The sequence below is a fragment of the Armigeres subalbatus genome, chromosome 2, assembly GCF_024139115.2.
Source record: "Armigeres subalbatus isolate Guangzhou_Male chromosome 2, GZ_Asu_2, whole genome shotgun sequence".
Classification (NCBI taxonomy): domain Eukaryota; kingdom Metazoa; phylum Arthropoda; class Insecta; order Diptera; family Culicidae; genus Armigeres; species Armigeres subalbatus.
The window spans coordinates 113,810,437-113,831,452 of record NC_085140.1 but is presented as its reverse complement, the minus strand read 5'-3'; the positions used below and the strand labels follow the sequence as shown (position 1 = coordinate 113,831,452).

Genomic DNA, 21,016 nt, shown 5'->3' with positions numbered 1-21,016 from the left:
TTTTATTCACACAATTACGATTGAATTTCACTACGGTAAAAGTTATCGTATAAGATGCATTCAATACAACATCCTTCGAAAATAATCTGACAAAGCTTGATATACAATGCGATTCAGATTTTTGATGAACGCAAATGCGGCTTTATTTGCTGTTTGTTATACGATATGTGGTTTACTGGGATTATATAAAGGTAATTATTAATATGCTTTTAATTGTACAGTTTTCTTTCACACATTTATTGATCAATTTTTTAAAGCAGATACTTCAGTTGGTAGGTATTTGCATGAATCAGTTTTAACATACATTTTAATGACGAGTCAGGTGCAAAAAGAGAGGTATAAATCTTAAAAAAAAACGCAGAAATACTCTTCTGAGATTCGCGATAGTGGGACAGACATAAATCCCAAAATCCACAAGCAAAAAATTGATATATGTATATTTATATGTAATTAAAATTGACTCAAAATACTTTAGACTTATGTTCAATCTTGTATCACATATTCTTTTCAATTGGATCCTGTTTGAGATGAATATACAATTGACCTCGTAATAGTTAAGAAAATTATTTTGAGCTTTTTTTTTAGTGGAATGTCTTTACTTGTCATAAGACTAGCTTATATAATACCAATTATTTCATGTTTTTCCATAGGTTATGGACCATACCATGTAGTCGATCGCTCATTAGAAGTGACAAATTCGAATAAATATTGTTCACATTTTTTCTCGCTCTCAAACCGCTGATTCGCTCAGAAATGTAATGCAAACGGTTTTTTTCTGCTAATGTCCTCCCATGAGTGCAGTTTAGACCATTCTTCTTTCCATTAAAAATATTTGCTTTGTTATGGCTTTCAAAAACTATATAAAACGTTACAAATGTTACGTCATGTTCATGTTCGGATTTGTGTGCATCCACTTTGCGGTATTGTTTGTACCAAAATGTGTATGGAGCATAAGCGACCATTCACTTCACTGTCACCGTCGCAATCTGATGTGTTAATATTTTCTGTATCACTGCACTATGGTCCAGGATACAGCTTTACGCGGAAAGATGCGTTTTACGCCAAAACTATATTTTTAAAATTGTTCGAAATAGTAAGGCCATCATTATGGTGCTACCAGAAAATAGGGTGGCCCATCATATAATAAAATAGATTTTTTTTTTATTTTTCGGAATACTGACATGTTATGTTCTACAAAGTTGTAGCGTAGCTTATTCCAAGTTTGCTAAACAAGCATTTTTTGTAGCTCTTAAGTAGGCTGATTTAGAGCAATTTTACCTAATTGGGTTAGGGTGTACCTCAAGAATTTGTAACAACGATAAAAGAGAGGCAAAAACTGTTCCGAATCATAACAAGCCATGATAACAAATTTATCAAACTTGTATACAAGTGCGAAAAAACAGAATCGGATAGGCAGCCCCTACAGAAAAATGGTGATTTTAGCTTTGTTTTCGCTCATTTCGTGTTTGTTACTGCACAGCTGTCTAGAATAAGTTGAAATACATCATCAGAGCTAGTCCTCCCTGCATTTGGAGCTTTCTAAAAGAAATTTATAATGGGGTATAGCCTTCCGAATCATGACAGCTTGCGAGAAAAAGTCTCTCGCGGTATGTTACATATCGTATATGTATACAGAGATGATAAGTGAGAGGCTTGTTCATTCTCTTTAGAGTTCAATCCCTGTCACAAGGTGATATTTGTGAAAATGAAAAATAAAAAATCTACAGCTTTAACACTTTTTAAAAGTTTTATCATTATCACCGTATTGCAAGATTAACGAGAAAAGATGCATGCCCTCATTATAGAGTTATCGAAAAATAGGATGGACCATTTTATAAAAATGTGAATTTGTTTTTATTTTTTTTATTTTGCGGAATATTGACATAAAATGTTCTACAAAATTGTAGCACAGCTTTTTCCAATCAACTTTGCTATATAAACTTTTTATGTAGCTCTTAAGCTCACTTGTTTAGAGCAATTTTACTACTTACCAGGATTAGGGTGTCCCTCAAAAAACAATATTTATGATCTGTTCATTTCATTGTCAATCACAAATGTCACCTTCTGAAGACTTTTAGGGCTTTTCAAAACCCGTGTTTTTCTATAACAACATTGTCTGAATCTTCTTCCGTTGTCGAATTATATCAATTTACTTAAAAAAACATGACTTCAGTAAAATTTGTGAAACTTGAGACAAAAAAATTACATACCTTACATAAAATTTTTTGACATAATAAAGAATATGAATTCTCAAATGCCGTGTAAACATGTTGTTTTGGTCTACCCTAACTGAAGATATCAACTTTTGAAAAAAATGTAATTTTGACAGAAAAACGATTATAACTTTTGATCGAAAAAAGATATTGAGTATGTTTACCCATCAAAAGTTGCATTTTTTAGCTCTAAAAGTCACCCGAAGACGACTTTTTCAAGAATTCTAAAACAAAAAAAGTAGATCAAAAATACTGTTTTCTCGAGGTACACCCCAATCCAATTAGGTAAAATTGCTCTAAATCATCCAACTTAAGAGCTACAGAAAAAGATTTTCTAGCGAAATTTATTGGAATAAGCTGCGGTACAACTTTGTAGAACATAAGATGTCAGTATTCCGAGATAGAAAAAAATATTTTCTATTTTTTATATATGATGAGCCACCCTATTTTTTGATAGCACCATAATGACGGCCTTACTATTTCTAACAATTGTGTAGAACAATATTTTTTTTTCTAAATAATATAGTTTTGGCGTAAAATGCATCTTTCCGCGTAAAACTGTATCCTGGACCATAGTGCACTGTCAACCGAGCCGTTGTATGTTGATCTTCGAGCTATTTTTGTCTCTATTTCTCTGTTAGTAGGGGGTAAAAGTGACATGACCAGTTTACCTCCATCGTTACATGTTTTTCAGATAGCACATAAATTCAAATAATTTCTTTTAAACTTTTTTTTTATTTAAAATTAAAGAAAAAAAACACTTCATCTAGTATGGTTTCATAATAATCAAAATAAACGGTGTAAATGGTATTTTAGTTCAGAACCACGAACCCAAAGTTTGATTGACTTAAATTACCACCGAGCCGGAATTTCATCAAACTGGAATTTTTGGAAAGCATTAATGACAAAAGTTAGTAGACAAAACGTCGAAAGGACAAAGTTCGAAAGGTAAAAGGTCGAAATGACTAATGGTTGAAAATGATTAATACCAGCCATATTTCGGACCGATTAAATCCCTGATTCATGCATCATTTCCAATTAAAATATCTAAAATAATCATTTCCAAAGTATGCGTTCTGAAGAATAGCCAAAAAAAAACCATTTTAAATCCGGAAGAACTTCAAGACCAAGTGGCCAATCTTGGAAATCTATAAGGCTACTAAAACTTAAATAAATTCCACTTCCTTTTGGGAAAAAAAATCGTAAAAAAATGTTGAAAGATAAAAAAGTTACAGCCAAATAGTAGTTTGTGCAACTAGTTGCAAAAAGATGATTTTTTCAGCACGAGTTGTACGTCGAATTTACTCCACATGATCATTCATGCGAATAAATTATGTTGCGGCAGAAAACAATAAGATTTCATCTTATCTGCCAAATTGCATAGCTTGAAAAGCTATGAAGCGATGGATGCAATTGCCTTTGGAAAATTGTGATGTTATGTCCAACAAATCATTTCAATTATTACGAGACGCTTAGAGTACACTATTTAAACACTCACCCAAACTAATTCAGCTAAAAGTAGTCATGTAACTACTGTCCCAATGTAGGTTTTTCATTATAGCACCCAAATGAGTGCTATAATGAATATTATGCAACCCATTTGAGTTGCATAATGGTCATTAAAGCACCCATTCTGTTGGTATGGAAAAGTAGGCCGTTTTATCACTCAAATGACAACTGTAAACCAGGTATTATGATCAAGAATTGCAAAAAAGATTTTTATTTTCGTTTTCGTTGGTAACGGTAACGTTTCGTTGGTAACGGAAGGGTTAACTTCAAGCAGAAGTAATAAACTCATCTTATCAAACAAAGTTTAAGAATGAGCAATTTTCAAAGAAGGAGTAATTACTATGAAACAATATTATGAATATCTAAGAAATGAATAAAACTTATATTGTGCAGGATTGATTCTCCACGCTTCAGTTTCTTGTTCATTTCGACTTTTTGTTCCTTTCGACCTTTTGTCCTTTTTGACCATTTGTACCTTCGACCTTCTGTCTTTCAACCGTCTGCTATTCAACCTTTTGTCTTTCGACCTTTTATCTTTCGACCTTTTGTCTTTCGACCCTTTGTCCCTAAGCCTAACGCACAGAGTTCGTCAAAAATTCGCTGTTAAGTAGTTGTTTGCATGACTGCTCAAAAAGCATGAAATGCTTAAAATATAGTGCAGCATGGAAAATAATTCAAGAAATTCATAAATATGGAATTAAAAATCCGTTGCCTCTTTACCTCGTCTGTTCGGATTACCCCCATTGATATTTTAACTCAACCTGAATAGCTTTAGTGCTAAAACTGAAATGTCCCCTTCTACAAGTTCCCCGGGAACAACCCGTAGGTCCCGGAAGCGGTCAAAATCATCCATGGTCCATTTTATATTCATACCTCGCTTTCTAAAAGAAAACCATGAAAAACGAACAGTGGATCGACCAGTTTTGGCGCTAAAACTGAAATGACTTCTTCTACAGGTTCCACGGGGGACAATCCGTAGGTCCCGGAAGCGATCAGTGTCGCAAAGGTCAATTTTATATTCATACCTCGCTTCCCGATCGGAAACCATGAGGAACGAGCCGTTCAATGACTAGCGTTGGTGCTAAAACTGAAATGTCCCCTTCTACAGGTTCCTCGAGGACAATCCGACAAAGTCGTCAATAGTCCATTTTATATTCATACCTCGCTTCCTTACGAAAAACGAACCGTCGAATGGCTAGCTTTGGTGCCAAAACTGAAATGTCCCCTCAACGGGTTCCCCGGGGGCATCCCAGTGACTTCAGGATCTGTCTTTTTGGTTGGTTTTTCATTCTTGACGTATCAGAAGACTTCTGAAATGTCCAAAAGCTTGAAGCATGGTCCCTTTTAAAACTTCCGATTGGCACCGATTCTAAACAAATGGCCATATCTTATTTGATTCTGGTCCGATTTCGAATTTCAACATATGGTTTCAATCAAAAAGAGCCCTGCTTTATTAGTGGTTACTAATATTATTCTGTTTAAAAATACAACTTTTCCTAATACCCACCACAAATTTATGCTTGTGGACTTAACTTCGAAAAACCCGGAAAATTTCCGGTATCCGATGGCTTTGGTCGGTTCCACGAACATAATGTGAAACTACATTAAATTTCTAGTTCAGGCATCCCTGAATTGTCAAACTCGGATAATAATTGACATAGTTACAACACATCTAATTATGCCCACAATTTGCCTATCCCAGTTATTTTGGACATCTAAATCATACTTTCGAAAGATTCTTAAAAAAATTCAAGAAGTATTTAAACAGTTTTTCAGTTGCTCGTACCTATATGTTGAAAATACGCTTCTAAAAATTCCGTAAAAACGTCTCAATACGGAAGAGCAAGAGAAAAAATTTCCGAGGCAATCAAAAAAATCGTGCGGGCTTGCAATACATACTTCAAATAAGATAATTTTTAATTATTTATTTTTTGTTAGAGATGAACCATTCCATTGCATCCATTACATTGCAATTTTGTTTGATTTTTTCATTGGATTACACACGCACTTAGCTCAAAGAAGAAAGGGGGCGATCGAAAGCAATGAATAATAGAATCGAAAGGTATCGCAAGCGAGCCAAAATTACAAATTTTTGACTGGATGTAACATTGGCTCATCACGCAAATTAATCAATATTTAGGCGATAATACGTCGATTTTTAGGGAGATATTAACCACTGCTTCTTTAAAAAAAAAGTGTATCAAAAATATTTCTGCCTCATTATCCTAGATTTACACACTTCTTCAACTATTAAAAACAATTCTCTTGCGTGAAAAATCACCTATACTCGGTTTTTTAGCAGCCATGTTTCGTTGACCTATGCAGGCAGGCTACAGTTTTTTTTTGGCCAATAAAAGAGTTTTCTGAATGGACATAGGGACCGTACAGATATGACGTAAGCACTTATGGTGGGGGGTCTTTTTCTTACGCACCATATAAATTAAAAATCATGTGTATGAAACAAAATCTTACATAGGAGGAGGGGGAGTCGATTAACCCAGAAAAAATGCTTACGTAATATTTGTACGACTCCATACCTGCTTTAGCACATCAGATGAATGGATAACAACCACACTATGTCAGCTATCATTTTGACGTAGAACTACGTCTGTCTTTTCAATATTGTATATAATCCTTCATAGCACTACATTCCAGCTATGTCTTGGCCTGCTTTTCAACTAAATAATCTATTAGCATTTCTTAAGTTATTAACTGAAAGCTTTCAATGCCCGCCATAACATGTATCTTGTGAGACAAATACAAAGGATACACTGGGATCTTCTTCGCAGCTGCAGTGGATGCGTTCTGGGGAACTTTCTTCGGCTCGTTTTTACTGATTCCTAGGTGTCTGCCGGAATTCAGAATGAATCTCTGAAGGAATTCAGAATGAATCTCTGGGAGAATTCAGAATAAATTCCAGAGGGAAATCAGAATGAATTCATGGGAAAATTCAGAATGAATTCCTGGAGGAATTCAGAAAGAATTCCAGGGGGCAATCAGAATGAATTCCAGGGGGAATTCAGAATAAATTCCAGGGGAAATTGAGAATGAATTCCTGGAGGAAATTGGAATGAATTCTTGGAGGAATTCGAAGTTAATTCCTGGGGAAATTCGGAATGAATTCCTGGAGGAATTCAGAATGAATTCCTGGATGAATTCAAAATGAATTCCTGGATAAATTCAAAATGAATTCCTAGGGGAATTCAGGAAGAATTCATGGGAAAATGCATAATGAATTTCTGGGGGGATTCAAAATTAATTCCTGGGGAATTCTGAATTAAGTCCTGGGGGAATTCTTGGAAGAATTTCATGACACAGTTTTGAAAGAACTTCAGAGTAGAATTGTGCAATAACTGCAGAAGAAATTGCTACGGACTCCTCAGGGAGAATTTCTGGCTGAACTTCAGGAGATATTCGTGGAGGAACTCCAGAAGGAATTTATGTTTAAACTCTCTATGATCTCTTTGTATAGCTCCTTCAGGAAATCTAGGATGAATTCCTGGTTGAACCCCAGGAAGAATTCATATAAGAACTGCAGGAGTAATTTCTGTGGGATTCTCCTGAATGGAATCCTAGGTTTCGATGGGTTTCTGGAAAGACTCTAGAAGGTATTCAACGAGGATTCCTGAATTCCCAAAATCCTAAATTTCCAAATTCCTAAATTCTCAAATTTCTGAATTCCTAAATTCATAAATTCCTGAATCCCTAATTTCAATATTTGCTAAATTGCCATATTTCTAAAATCGTGAATCCCCAAGTTTCTAGCTTCCTGAATTCCTAAATTCTTAAAGTTCTAAGCTCCTTAGTTCCTAAATTCGTCGCGGCCCACAAGCAGGGCGTTAGGTAAGAAGATTCACGCCTCGATTGTGTGCTATTCAATAGATGGTATCTATGCCTCCCATTCACATTATGCCGCTACATACTTGTTCGTACCCTAGCGAACGGCTTTCAATCTGTTGATTTTCAAATAAAAACTTTTGTTTATCGATTATCCCTTATACTAAATAAATTAATATAAATCCCTGAATGAATCCTGAATTTTAAATTACTAAAATTCAAAATTTGATATATCGTGATTACTTTACCAGTTCACATTGCAGTTTTCAGCCTGAAAAAAGCTCTTGAGCTGCGATCCAACTTCGTTTCCCCCAGTGACCATAATCTTATCAACTGCACAAATCATCCAAATTCTTATTCCGTTTTCTCGGTATAAGAAAATTATTTATTTTTCTAGCTCATTTTTCACAAACTAATCTCGAAGAAATACAGATAAAACTAACTTTTGATTAAACATAATGTTAATGCCATAAAATATTTGATGGTTTCAATTCGAACGGCTTTCATACAAGCAGTGCAGTACCATCCTATGTGGGGAGGGTCCAGGGCCGACCCTCGAGGCCCTGCTTCAGTGACTGATCCACCACCTTTTTCAATGGGCACCACCAGACATTGAAAGCATGAGTGAAGCGGGCGAGCATTGATCTAATTCAATCAGAGCATCCTATGCCAATGAGTGAACAGCCTTGCTCAGATGGATACCAAACAACGATTATGAGCGATCGTTGCTGCGTAAACAACGAGCAACAGAGTTCTTCAAGCTAAACTTGCTATGGTTTCCAGGGATGCTACGACTACACTTGCTGTACTAGAATAAAATCAAAACAAATCAGGTGTTCTGCTTTATTTACTCTGCTTTCAACTTGCTGGGGGAGAGAAAGTATCAAAGCTTCCCATGCCATGTATCAGAGTTCAATTCTCATAGCGGATTTTTTTTATTAATGTCTGAAAAGATTTTTCTAACAACGTGTGGTAACAACACTCATTGTTAGGTTACCAAGTGATTTGCCTCGCTCAGTTGTCTCTCATTGGTGAGCGATGAAGATCTTTAAACATTGAATCAACGAACGCCAAATTTCAACGATCTAGAAAGCATCGGCGATTAGGCCGCAGCAGAGCATCAAGTTGGCATGAATTTAGCCAATTTTTACTCATGATCTGATTTTTTTCAATGCCTGGGCACCACATCCATTGATGTCACTGCGGTAAGTAGATCCGTCGTACCGCACTTCTCCTGGAAAGCAGGTACCAATTTGTATGGTAGCAACCACTACCCTGTGCAGATTTCCCCCAACGCTCCTCCTCCTATTAACATCAACAGGGGCGGAGACTCGGCGTGCGGCTGAAGCTAGGCGCAAGGCCCTACGTGCAACCAAGAAAGCTCAGCACCGACCACCCTTTCAGACCTAACGTCCTGGGATGCTACAAGGAGAAGCACTGACACCAGCGGCAAATCGAGAGCTGTTCCAATTCACCTTGATGCCAACGCTCTTGGTGCTTACTTTGCCTCCCTGATAGCCTCTTCCTCATCGCTAAAGAGCTGAGAAGAATGGATACGTATGCGTGCGTTTTGACAGTTTTACCACACAACCAGACTAAAAGTTGGACAAGCTACTATCGACAGCCGCCTGCTTTATGGTCTCGAGCTAACGTGTCCTGCTTACAGGAATCTCCCCAACACTCTCTCGCCTGCCTCTATCTACCCCTGATGAAGCTGCATGCGTTAACGCCATAGCATTCTTTCCGGCATTGCCGGATCCTAAGAAATATTGCCAGCACATGTCTCATCCCAGTGGCGCGCTAGCACGGAGCGAGAAGCTGGCTCATGCTTCCTGCCAGGATCGACCACACCATTTCCATACGGTTCAGAAGTGGAAAAAACATTGACGAATTAAGAAGATCTGTTGCGCACTGCAAAAAAAAATGACTTTTACTCGTAATGTAATAAATAAAACTAATGTAAATGCAGATCATGTAATCGTTTTCTTAAAGTAATTACACTGTTCGAACGTATCATGTACATTTACATCAAATATCATGCACATAATTGGAGCATGATAAACGATAGAAATTTACATTTTATTTTATCTTTGCATCACTTACCATCTCATGTTTAGGTTTTGTTTTAAATTTACATGTTCTATTTCATGCTAGGTATATAAATAAAAAAACGGGTAACATGAGAATCGAACTAAGGTCCGCAGAGTGATAGCTCGTTCTGATACCACTCTACCATTTTCACTTCTTGAAACAAACGTTGCCCAAAGAGTAACAGGTTCTAAGTTATGGCGATTTAATCATACAGTATTGAACCCATCGTGTTCGAGTCCTAGCTAGATAATGTAAATTTACATGCTCTGAGTAAGCGCATGCACATCGTCAAGGGGAAATATCTGACTGGATGAAGTGCAAGAATTTGAAGTTTTTCCATCGATTTAAGAAAACTCCTGATGAAGTACACCGATGAAATGCAGCATCATGGTTGCTGCTTTGTAGTAGTAATGAAAAAAACTTCACTTTAGTATGACGATGGTCGAAAACGAAGGTTTCCTGCTGCATTTGCAGCTGCCTTGATGGAATTGAATGTTTTGTTTACATTCTACCGTGATCGTCGCAAGCGTGGCCATCTTTAGTTTCAGTTCACATAATATCATGTAAACTTAATGGTTCATACATGAATTTTCAGGGTGAATAAAGTATTGTTTTCAATAGAATGTAGTAATGATGGAAAAGTGATGTATTTATACGGTTTAATTCATGCTCTGTTTATGTGCATGATTTTCAACGCATAATTACATTGAGAAAACGATTACATGGTCTGTATTTACATTAGTTCCATAACCAGTAAAAGTCAAATTTTTTTGGTGTGTACAACCGCTCTGTCCCGCTGGCCGACATTATTGCGAGAAGATAGAAAAATTCGAACGAGGGTCCGACGATCGACCGTCGGAAAGTGGTTCCGCAAACGTCAATCACGTGATGCACGGAAAATAATGTTGGTTGATTTTTTGGTGTGAATGTTGATTATTGAAATCAAAGAAAATATGAAACTTTAAACGAGTGTTACATGCTGCTATGTATTTTAAATAAGTTTTATGGAACTTTCAAAGCATTTCGGAACGTATTTATGCGATTTTGATACATTCTTGATACATACTGATTTAAAGGAATATCAACACTTTTCGCACAGTGCATGACATTTGAAGTTTCCGACACTCAGTCTTCTTCTTCTTCTTTGCTCCGCAAAATTAGAAGTTTTCTCTGTTCTCGCAATAAAAGTGGATAAGAAGTGTCGTCGGCCAGAATTGGACACGGATTTGGAGCAACAACGGCTTACTATCGTTAAGCAATATTAAAGGCACTACCGGCCCCTAGTATGAACTGGCTTCGCAGAAAGAACAGACAATCGTCTCGAGCAGTGTTGTGCTTAATCATTATCAGACGATCATGATTGCAATTTTCATGTGAAAACTTCTCACGTGAAAACAGTAGGCGAGTTGTCACCGGCGACAACTTCTCAAATTTTATACTCAAACGATAATAAACACAGAATTTTCATTCAATCATTAATCTTCACTAATAATAGCTATTTGTTAACAGTCCCGTTATATCTTCTATTTGGCGTTATAGCTTCATGCTAGTGAGGAAAAAGAGTTCAAAATGTAACGGTAAATGCTTCAAATCAAGATACGATTTTCAAACGATTCTTAATCGCTGGCGAGTTTTAATCACTTGATAATTTAAAAGTAAAATCGCGGGTGAGTTTGATCATTCTCAATTTTTCGAAAATTTGATTTTTCCCAACCCTGGTCTCGAGATTACGGATCGGCCATACAAAGGTCTCTCTCAATATAGTGGGGGTTCTGTCCAAAAACGAGTATTCTAGGTTCTCTGGGATCCCCGGCAGTATTCAAGACACTCTAGCCGACGACGAAGCCAAAATGGCAGGTCTATTCTGCTTTTTGAAGGATGCTGGGCCTTATTATCAAATCTAGCTAGACGGACTTCGTGAAAATCGTGTCAAGTCCTGCTCTTTGTATTACTCCTTCCAAAGCAATGTTGAATAGCAGGCACGAAAGACCATCACCTTGCCGTAACCCTCTGCGTGTGTCGAAGGACCTTGAGAGTGCCTCTGAAACTCGAACTACGTACATCACCCAATCCATCGTCGCCTTGATCAACAGTGTCAGTTTCTCCGGAAATCCGTGCTCGTGCATTAGCTACTATAGCTAGTCCCAATCGATTGTATCATATGCGGCTTTGAAGTCGATGATGTTTTATTAAAGTATTATTTAAGATGGCACCGTTAAGAATCTATAGTACAAAGCTGCTTGGACGCCATATGTTGACTAAGAAATTTTCTTAGTATCTTCTTCTTCTTATTCTTCTTATTGGCATTACATCCCCACACTGGGACAGAGCCGCCTCGCAGCTTAGTGTTCATTAAGCACTTCCACAGTTATTAACTGCGAGGTTTCTAAGCCAGGTTGCCATTTTTGCATTCGTATATCATGAGGCTAGCACGATGATACTTTTATGCCCAGGGAAGTCGAGACAATTTCCAATCCGTAAATTGCCTAGATCGGCACCAGGAATCGAACCCAGCCACCCTCAGCATGGTCTTGCTTTGTAGCCGCGCGTCTTACCGCACGGCTGAGGAGGGCCCTTTAGTATATTTTCCGCAAAAAATAAGGCGTCAGTTGATTGATTGTATCTGTTTAATGCCAATAGAAATGCCATTGTTATAAGATCTAAAAATATGAGGTGAACCTCATTAATAAAGACAATAAAAAAAAAAGATCTAAAAATACTTCCTCCGGTTACTTCCACTTTCATGAGTTAGTGGGACAAAAACAAAACGATTGGACAAGACGTTTAAAGGTTATTTTTTCTAAATGTTCAAGGTGTTTTTGCTAAGGCCGTTCTCAAAAGTTGGGCTAGAGTCAAAATGGCAAACCAGTGATGCAAATTATGTTTTATGATCATAATGAATGCCCGATTCTTTTTTTACACGGGGGATGCGTGCCGTGTGAAAAAAAAAATCCGTGTTATTTCGAGAAACCGTGAAAAAAAGGCCGTGAAAAAAATATCCATGTAAAAAAAGTAATCGGGTCTTTGTTAATATGGGGGATGCGTTCCGTGTAAAAATGAATCCGTGTAAAAAAAATCCGTGCTATTTCAAGAATCCGTGTAAAACATCCGTGCGAAAAAATCTGTGTTTAAAAAGAATCGGGTGTATATGCAAAATTTAAGAAAAATAAAAAATACAAAAATATATGGAATATCTCTGGGAAAAAATAACTACACGGGGGATGCGCTCCGTGTAAAAAAAGGTTTTCAGTTCAAAATTTGCAAAAATCAGTTTAAAAAAAGTTTTATGATTTCTCGACGAATCATGCAAAATGGAGCAACTTTGCAAAAAATTTGTGTGGGATTTTTTTTACACGGCCGTGTAAAAACAGAATCGGGTGTAATGCCATTCATTCCTTGACATGCATGTGTCATGTGTAGAATCATCCGCTATACATAATTCGAACAATTAGAAGATTGAATCCAATTGATTGAATAACCATACTGCAAAGGATACTTGAAACCATATTACTTTTCAATGGGCAGTGGCAAATCCGTAACGGTATTCAAACAACAAGTAAGGCGATTCTGAATTAAGTTACTCTGTAGATCGTACCCCAACCTAACATATTCATGTTCCTTTATAGCGAAGGACATATTTTCACGCTTAGTCTTTTAAACTTCAAAGAATTGTAAATTTTCACTCAATTCTAAAATGGTCGAGTACGGTTATCCAACTCTCTGGCCTTTTCGGGTGGAATCACTTCACTACTTTTTGCCCTCATCCATGGAAATCCTTCTGCTGCATGGATTCTTACGCCCCTCAGCTGTACGATGGCCTAGTTGGGGATTTGCTCACTCCACCAATGTACGACTGCTAATCCGTACTATCCCTCGTAGGCGATAACTAATATCCTTTGCTATCTCACCCTCACCTCACTACAATCGCTCCTCACCCCTCACCCAGCAGCGATTCACCTTTTTCGGGGATTTCCCTTGCCACAAAATGGCCCACTTTAATCGATGGTGCTGATTCACTGACAATTTTTCACTCGCAGTAATCCACTTGGTTACGCGATTATTCCAACGCGATTACCCTTTGGACAGCAGCCTATCTCCTCTCTTATGCTGCTTTACTGCACTTTTTTCTGCACTGGATCACCAAAAAATCGCAGCAAGATTTTCACCCGTCACACACACGCCCCATTACCTGTAGGGAATTTCGTCGCCCTCGCACCGTTATTCTATTGGAATTATTCACACAGCAATCGCAACACGCCAATGGAAACGAAAAAACTATTCAAATTTGTCCCTAGTCACAATTTTCCCGACTAAAAATGCTCGCCAAAATCGCAAATCGTATTTTTTCCTATCTACACGGAGATGAACGGGAAAAAGCTTCCGACCCACGACCCAACAGGACGAGATTTGGGCGAAAAAGTAGTTCACCAACTCGGTCGACTGCTGGATGCTGTGAGTTTTCTCACAGTGAGCGGTTGATGGGGTGGGGGCCGGGGAGACCACCAATACAACGGTCCTCATCAGCAGGAAACACTCATACGAGGACGTCGGAGATCAACACTGACGCATACATTCGCATGCAACCCGTAGACCGGAGAGTCGGAAAAATGGGAAAACTTTGGATGGCTGCGGCTGCGGACGGCGTACGAACACAGCCAGCAAGGTACGACTGATTTCGTTTTGTTGTGGTGCTCTTCTGTTGGGTGGAGAGCCGGGGCTGCTGCGAAGGATTACATTCGAGTGGAAAGTGTGGATTCTTACACACAGCCTCCATTCACTCCCGGTTTCGCACAGCGGGAAAGAAATTGAGGCAAAAATGAAGATTGACGAGATTTCTCTAGTGTATCAAAATAACAGATTTATTTCGTGTTTTGTTTTTTGAGTTCAACATTTTCGTAACAAATGCTGTTATAAATCTGGCTCAATATATTGATGACATATGAGAGAAGAGGTGGTATAATGAAAAGTTGGCTATATTTAAAAAAAAGGCTATAGATTAAAACACTATTTAGGGGTATGTCAACGATGCACAAGTCACATAACATGGGGAACAGGCGCTCGAGCAGTTCTGGATAAGAGGCCAAGGACTGCGAAATGGGCTCTATTTAAATCCTTCAAGTACGCGAAGTACCAATGACACGGATTTGTATTTGCCATGACGTGTTCCTCGAGCATAAAATTTCGCAATTAATTTGTACTCAAATAACAAGTATGTAATGTATATGACGCAATGAATCATTCCAAATAAAGAAGACTTTTTTCTAATTTTTTGGTAATTTTAGCAAATTTAATTAAATTTCCATACTAACACATATCACCAATTTTATTGTTTCATAGCATAGTAGGCGGAAATGCGTGTGTTGTGAACTGCTCATGCGAAATTTCCATACGAATGTTAATTTTAGTTTTTCATAATTTACTTAAACCTGCCCATGATTTTCACATGAGGAAATATCTAGACGAACATTTGAAAAGGGCGTAACAGCCAAAATTTATTCTTTCTGATTCTTTGTCCACATTTAGAGCTTTATATGTAGACGAAGAATCAGAAAGAATAAATTTTGGCTGTTACGCCCTTTTCAAATGTTGGTATAGATATCATATCAACCCGTCGGAAACTATAATGAACGTTTCCGCCGAAGGAATGAAGAAAATCCATCCAGCCGTTTTCGAGTTATGCGGATACGCACACAGACCATTTCATTTTTATTATACAGAAAAGAAGATAAATTTGTATAAATAGTTGTAAATGTTTGTAAATATAATTTAAATTAAAATATATAATTCTCACGAAGACAATTATTATGATTTCAGTTATATTTATGCTTCCAAGGTTCGGATGCGAGCGAAGCAAAATAGCGCCACTGTTCCGATTTATGAAGTTACCTGCCGTTCATTCAAACGTCCCATATCCACTCCACATAAACTCCAATCATCCCAAAACAGTCCATTTCCATTAGACTGCGAAGCACCACAGCCTCTGCCAGACACAACCCCAAATTGACACACATATACCATTGCGCGTCGTCTCAACCGAAAAGGGGGTTTTGTAGGAAAATGTGTAGGCAATCCCTTTCTGCATCACGGACGGATGATGTCGGCCAAGCAAGGAGCTGCATCGCTTAGTGTTGGTGAGTGAGACCAACCTCATTCGCTGACATCCAGACATTGGTGAGCTCGTGAGTTGATGAACTATGAGAAGGGATGCTGTCTGGTGAGACGCAGTGATACGTGATAAACAGTTGCGAGTTGGGAGGAAAGCTCCGATCATCTGTCAGACAATTTCCCGAGACTGACTGACTGAACGGCGGGTGAGATGTTCGAAGTGTTGAGAAAAATGAAACCGTTCTACCGAGAGCAATGAGAGCACCAACGCGATGGGACTGCATGCTTACTGTGGTGCGACTCTCCGATCTGAGGCAAAGCTACACAAATCGTTCGGTGAACAACAGAGGAAAAGTAATGGGAAATCACTGTTTAGTCGGGATATTCGGTGACCCATTTACAGTTCGAAGCACACATCCTCCCGGCTGGCTGCTGAGCGATGATGCTCCAAGGAGTCATAATTCATGTTGTTTAATTTCGGTCGAGCCGTGGCAACTCTCTTCATCATACGGATGATGTTGTTTTGGAGGTCGAAGTGTGAAAACGCTGTGGAGCACACACCGACATCGGGACAGTTTTGACAGCTCATGTGATAGATACCGGAGCGGAGGACAAGTATTGTGGAGACGTGTTGTTAGGAATGATTTACTATCGTTTGATTATGAGACTGAACCACCATTCACACGAGACTACTGCTGATAATGCCGTGCTTGTTTTCTAAATAGGGATAGTGAGGTGATAATTAGGAGATAGCTCATTCATAGTAACAATGCTTTCAAGACTAATTCCAATTTGAGGTTGATTTTATTGAAACTCAAGCCCATTCACTTGTCATAATTAAGATTATTTATATTAACAAGTAGTCATGCGTCGAGCTCGTTTAAATCGTGGTATTGTTTGAAATAGGATTGACAGAGGCCTACGTTTATTCTAATAAAATGAATGTAAATGGACCTTCAAAAAGATGCACACAATTGGAAATACATATCAAACTCATTGTTTACAGTGATTTTTAAAAATTACTAGCTGTATGTACCCGGCCTTGCTCGGAGTTGCCAGGTTGATTCGCAGTTTTTTCACAATTGGAAAATGAATAAACTAATTGGTCAACAGGATAATTGTGTTTTCTTATTGATACTTCATCATTTGATTAAAAGAAGGCAGATTTTATGTGAAAACATTGACTGATTTTGAAAAAGGTATCAAACCCAAAATCGCCTTATTCCGGGCAAACGTCTATTTCTAAAAAAGGAAAAACATCCACCAATGTCTTATTCCGGGCAAACGCTTATTTTTAAAGAAGGGATCACATTCACCATCCAGAAGGAAACACATTAATCATTGCTTTTCACTTGGCAAACCATAATTTCGATGAAGGGTTGAGTTGATCGATAACTAAACAATACCACTCGCCCCACCCTCCCCTTTTCCGTCCCACTATCGTCGTTTCCTTAATATGAAGAATGTGTGTTCCAAATTTGGCTGAAATCGGCTAAGATCAGAAGTTACACTGATGTGATTGAGAGCTGAACAATGCCAGTCCCTTCTCAACCTTCCCGTTTTATAAATATCATCCCTAACCCCTATCTTTGTCTTCTCGAGACAAAGAATGTGTGTTCTAAATTTGGTTGAAATCGGCCAATGGGTACAGAAGTTACACTGAGTTGATCGATAACTGAACAATACTCCTCCCCACACACCCTTCCTTTTTTCAAAGAGCATTCTCAACACCCCTATCGTCGTCTCCTTAAGAAAAAGAATGTGTATTCCACATTTGGTTGAAATCGTCCAAGGGGTTCAAAAGTTTTGCTGGAACATACACACAAACATACAAATATTGAGTTATACATAATATAACCACATATTATATAGATTTCTATGGCCCTTCTACCTTTTTCAATAAAAATCTTTCAAAGATAGTGAATATGTGTACCAAATATGGTTCCAATTGGTCTTGGGGGTTGGGAGTTACACAGAATTGCTCGTTTTCTAAAGACAATCCCTTCTCCTCCCTCTTTTCTCAATGACCATTTTACCTCCTTTGTTGTCTTCTCTTTTTAATAGTAACAGGGTCTCAGAAGTTACACTGAATTGCCTGTTTTCTGAACAATACCCCTCCCTCCAGACCCCTCCTCTTTTTCCAAATTACCCTTCCATATGACCGGCTCCTCTTAGTGAATATGGGTACAAAATTTGGTTGAAATCGGTCCGGGGAGTTGAAAGTTTGTTGAAATTGTTCGTTTTCTAATCAAAGCCCCTCCTACCATGCCTCCCCCTTTTCCAAATGACCCTCCTACCCCTTTGTTACCTTCCCCTAAGGATAGAGAATGTGTGTACCAAATTTGGATGAAATCGGCCTAGTGGTTCAGAAGTAGTTAGCGAACATACATACATAGATTGGTTTTTATATAAATAGAAGAAGAAGATAGAAGAAGAGAAGAAGATAGAAAATAGATAAAATTTATTTTTCTGTAAATATCTTTGCTGTGCATATGCACAGCACATGTTTAGAATAGGACAAATTGATATGAAATTTGCGAAAAAGAATCCACTTGTCTTTGAGGGACTCGAACCCTCAACATCCTACTCTTTAGACAGGCGTTATAACCCCTACACAACAGGACCGTTTAAAGGTAACATTTGTGGAAAAGCCATCTGAATCCGAGTAGCCAACCTTCACCGCAGTAAGCTCTTTTTTTGCAAATTGAATATTTTTCGGATGCTCGATTTGCCCAATCTCAACATGTGCTTTACTGTTGTATATCCACAGTCAAGCGAGCCCATTTTGTCAAGTGTCGGTCTTCCACTGTCATTAGTCGTTTGAACACAGGCGACAGCATGCGTAGAACAATAACATTCATCAAAAGCTTTAGTCAAGCAATCCTTTGGCACAGCAGAGTGTGATTGAATGTCACTTCTATACAAATTGTTGTTAGGGGCATAGAGTGTGATGTTCTCGATAATAATCAAGGTGGGCTTGCTTGACAGTGGATATACAACGGTAAAACACATGTAAAGATTGAACAAAACAAGCATCCGAAAGATATTCAATTTGCAAAAAAAACTAACCGCGGGGGAGATTGGTACCCGGATTCTAATGGCTTTTCCGCAAACGTGACCTTTAAGCGTTCCTAGGGGTTATCACGGCTATCTAGAAAATAGGCGGTTGAGGGTTCGCGTCCCTCCAAGACACGTGGATTCTTTTTCGCAAATTTCATATCATTTTTTTCCATTTCGAAACATGTGTTGTGCATATGCACAGCCAAGATATTTACAAAAAAAAAAGATTTTCGTACGGTCGAGTTGCCGAATAATATGCAATTTATAATAAAATTTATATTTATAAAAATTTAACAATTTATAATCCTAAAAAAATTAAGTTTATTGCGAATATAGTGAAGCAATAAAATCACTATTTGTATGCGAATTTCCAAATGCAACTAATTCGCAGTATCGGAGTTTTTTTTTTAAAGCAAGAAGTATTACAGACTGCGACTAATTGATTTCGCTGCCTCCAAGAATAGGGCCATTCGCAGCACCTACTTCCAACACAGCCTTCCGTTACGGTGCACATAGAGATCATCATTGCAGACAGAATCACAAATCGATCACGTTCTGATTGATGGACGGTACTTCTCTGACATTATCGACATCAGGACAGAGTGGAAACAGCAGACCCGCCTCTTTCAGATACAGAAGCGCCGCCTAGAAGAAGCGGAGTGCGAGGAGATGGAACAGCTGTGCCGTTATCAAGAAACACGCAAGCTCTATCAGAAACTCAACGCACTCCACAAAGGCTTCGTGTTGCGAGCCAAGATGTGCAGAGATAAGGATGGGAGCTGCTTGACTGACGATCGTATGGTGATCAAAAGGTGGAAGCAGCACTTCGATGAACACCTAAATGGCACTGAGAGTACGGGCAGTGAAGGTCAAGGCAGTGGAGGAGACGACTACGTCGGTCTAGCGGACGAACCAGCCTCCAGCTCCAGAGAAGCTGAGGATGCCATCCAATAGCTTAAGAACAATAAAGTAGCTGGTTAGGTCGGTCTCGGAGCGGATAAGCTGGCCAATTGTCCGCACAGGCCGATAGTCAGAATCTGGAAAACAGAACAGCCACCGGAGGAGTGGAAAGAAAGGAATAATATGCCCCATCTACAAGAAGTGTGGGAGTGTGAGAATTTTCGAGCGATCACCACCCAGATCATTTCCGCGGTATATCATCAATAGTGAACGAGTTCGTGGAAAGCCGGATTCGTTGACGGCCGCTCGACGACTGACCAGATTTTAACTGTACGGCAAATTCTTCATACATGCCGTGAATATTAGATCCCACCTGTTTATCGATTTCAAGGCGACATACGATAGTATAGACCATTGGTTCCCAACCTTTTCGGGTTTGCGACCCCCTTTTCGATCAGCCTGAAATCGTCATGCAGTAATCAAGAACAAAAATATGTTCTGTAATCATTTTATTTCATTATATTCTATTCTGATACATATTTCATTCTTCAGCAGTAATATTTGCTATGTGTGATATTATTGTACTTACTATTATGATACCAGATTTTTATACGAGGTTGCGCGTCTGATGAAACCAATCTCAAAACGTCCTCAATATTAAATCTGTTTCTTGCTTTGGACTTCATCTAGAGATTTGTTTAAAATCTACTCTTGGATAGGTTTAAAAAACTGTATTATCATCTAGAAAGCGCAATACACGACTTGGGGATAAGCTTCAAATAAATCACACCAAATCTGGTTCAAACTTTTTTTTTTCACGGGACGATGAATCATTCCTTATGTCTTAATATTCATTCTGAATTTCATCTGGAAGACTAACCAATGTAAACGAAACCGAATTGCGAACTAATGAAGCATCTTCTTGAACAAGCTCAGGAAAATATATATCAAACTATTGCTGCAGTGAGTCAAGATAAGCCCTAATTTCCAATTTGAGATCTGCATCTAATTTAGTTGATCCTTCCTCAATTAAACTGCACAGTTTATCAAACATTGTAATATTTCCTACATTAACTTTGCGTCGCCGTTTTTTACCATTGCATTGTCACAAAGGCTTGCAAATTGTCTCTGAATTGAATCAGATTGGTTTGCACTGCCCTGCAGCGTTTTTATTCGGTCAAAAAGGTCTGTTGGGTAAGTGCGACATATCTGCCATCCTTCCTCATTGAGGTTGGCAAGCAAATCATTCTTACCTTGACTTATGTAGAACTTTTTAATTCCATCCCTCAGTTCGAAAACTC

The 21,016-nt window shown here is 38.3% G+C and overlaps 1 protein-coding gene across 4 annotated transcripts in view; it reads right to left on the bottom strand.

Moving 5' to 3' along the window:
* LOC134210690 (uncharacterized) overlaps positions 1-21,016 on the bottom strand; it is a 131,006-nt gene that overhangs the window by 18,261 nt on the left and 91,729 nt on the right. Inside the window, exon 1 of one of the 4 annotated variants that reach the window (XM_062686896.1) lies at positions 13,840-14,029. The exons of 2 other annotated variants lie outside the window; for them this stretch is intronic. The gene's annotated coding sequence lies outside the window, so the exon portion shown is untranslated. Of the gene's footprint in view, positions 1-13,725; positions 13,814-13,839; positions 14,030-21,016 lie in introns of those variants that run through there. One more of the 4 variants, XM_062686899.1, reaches the window with a different exon arrangement.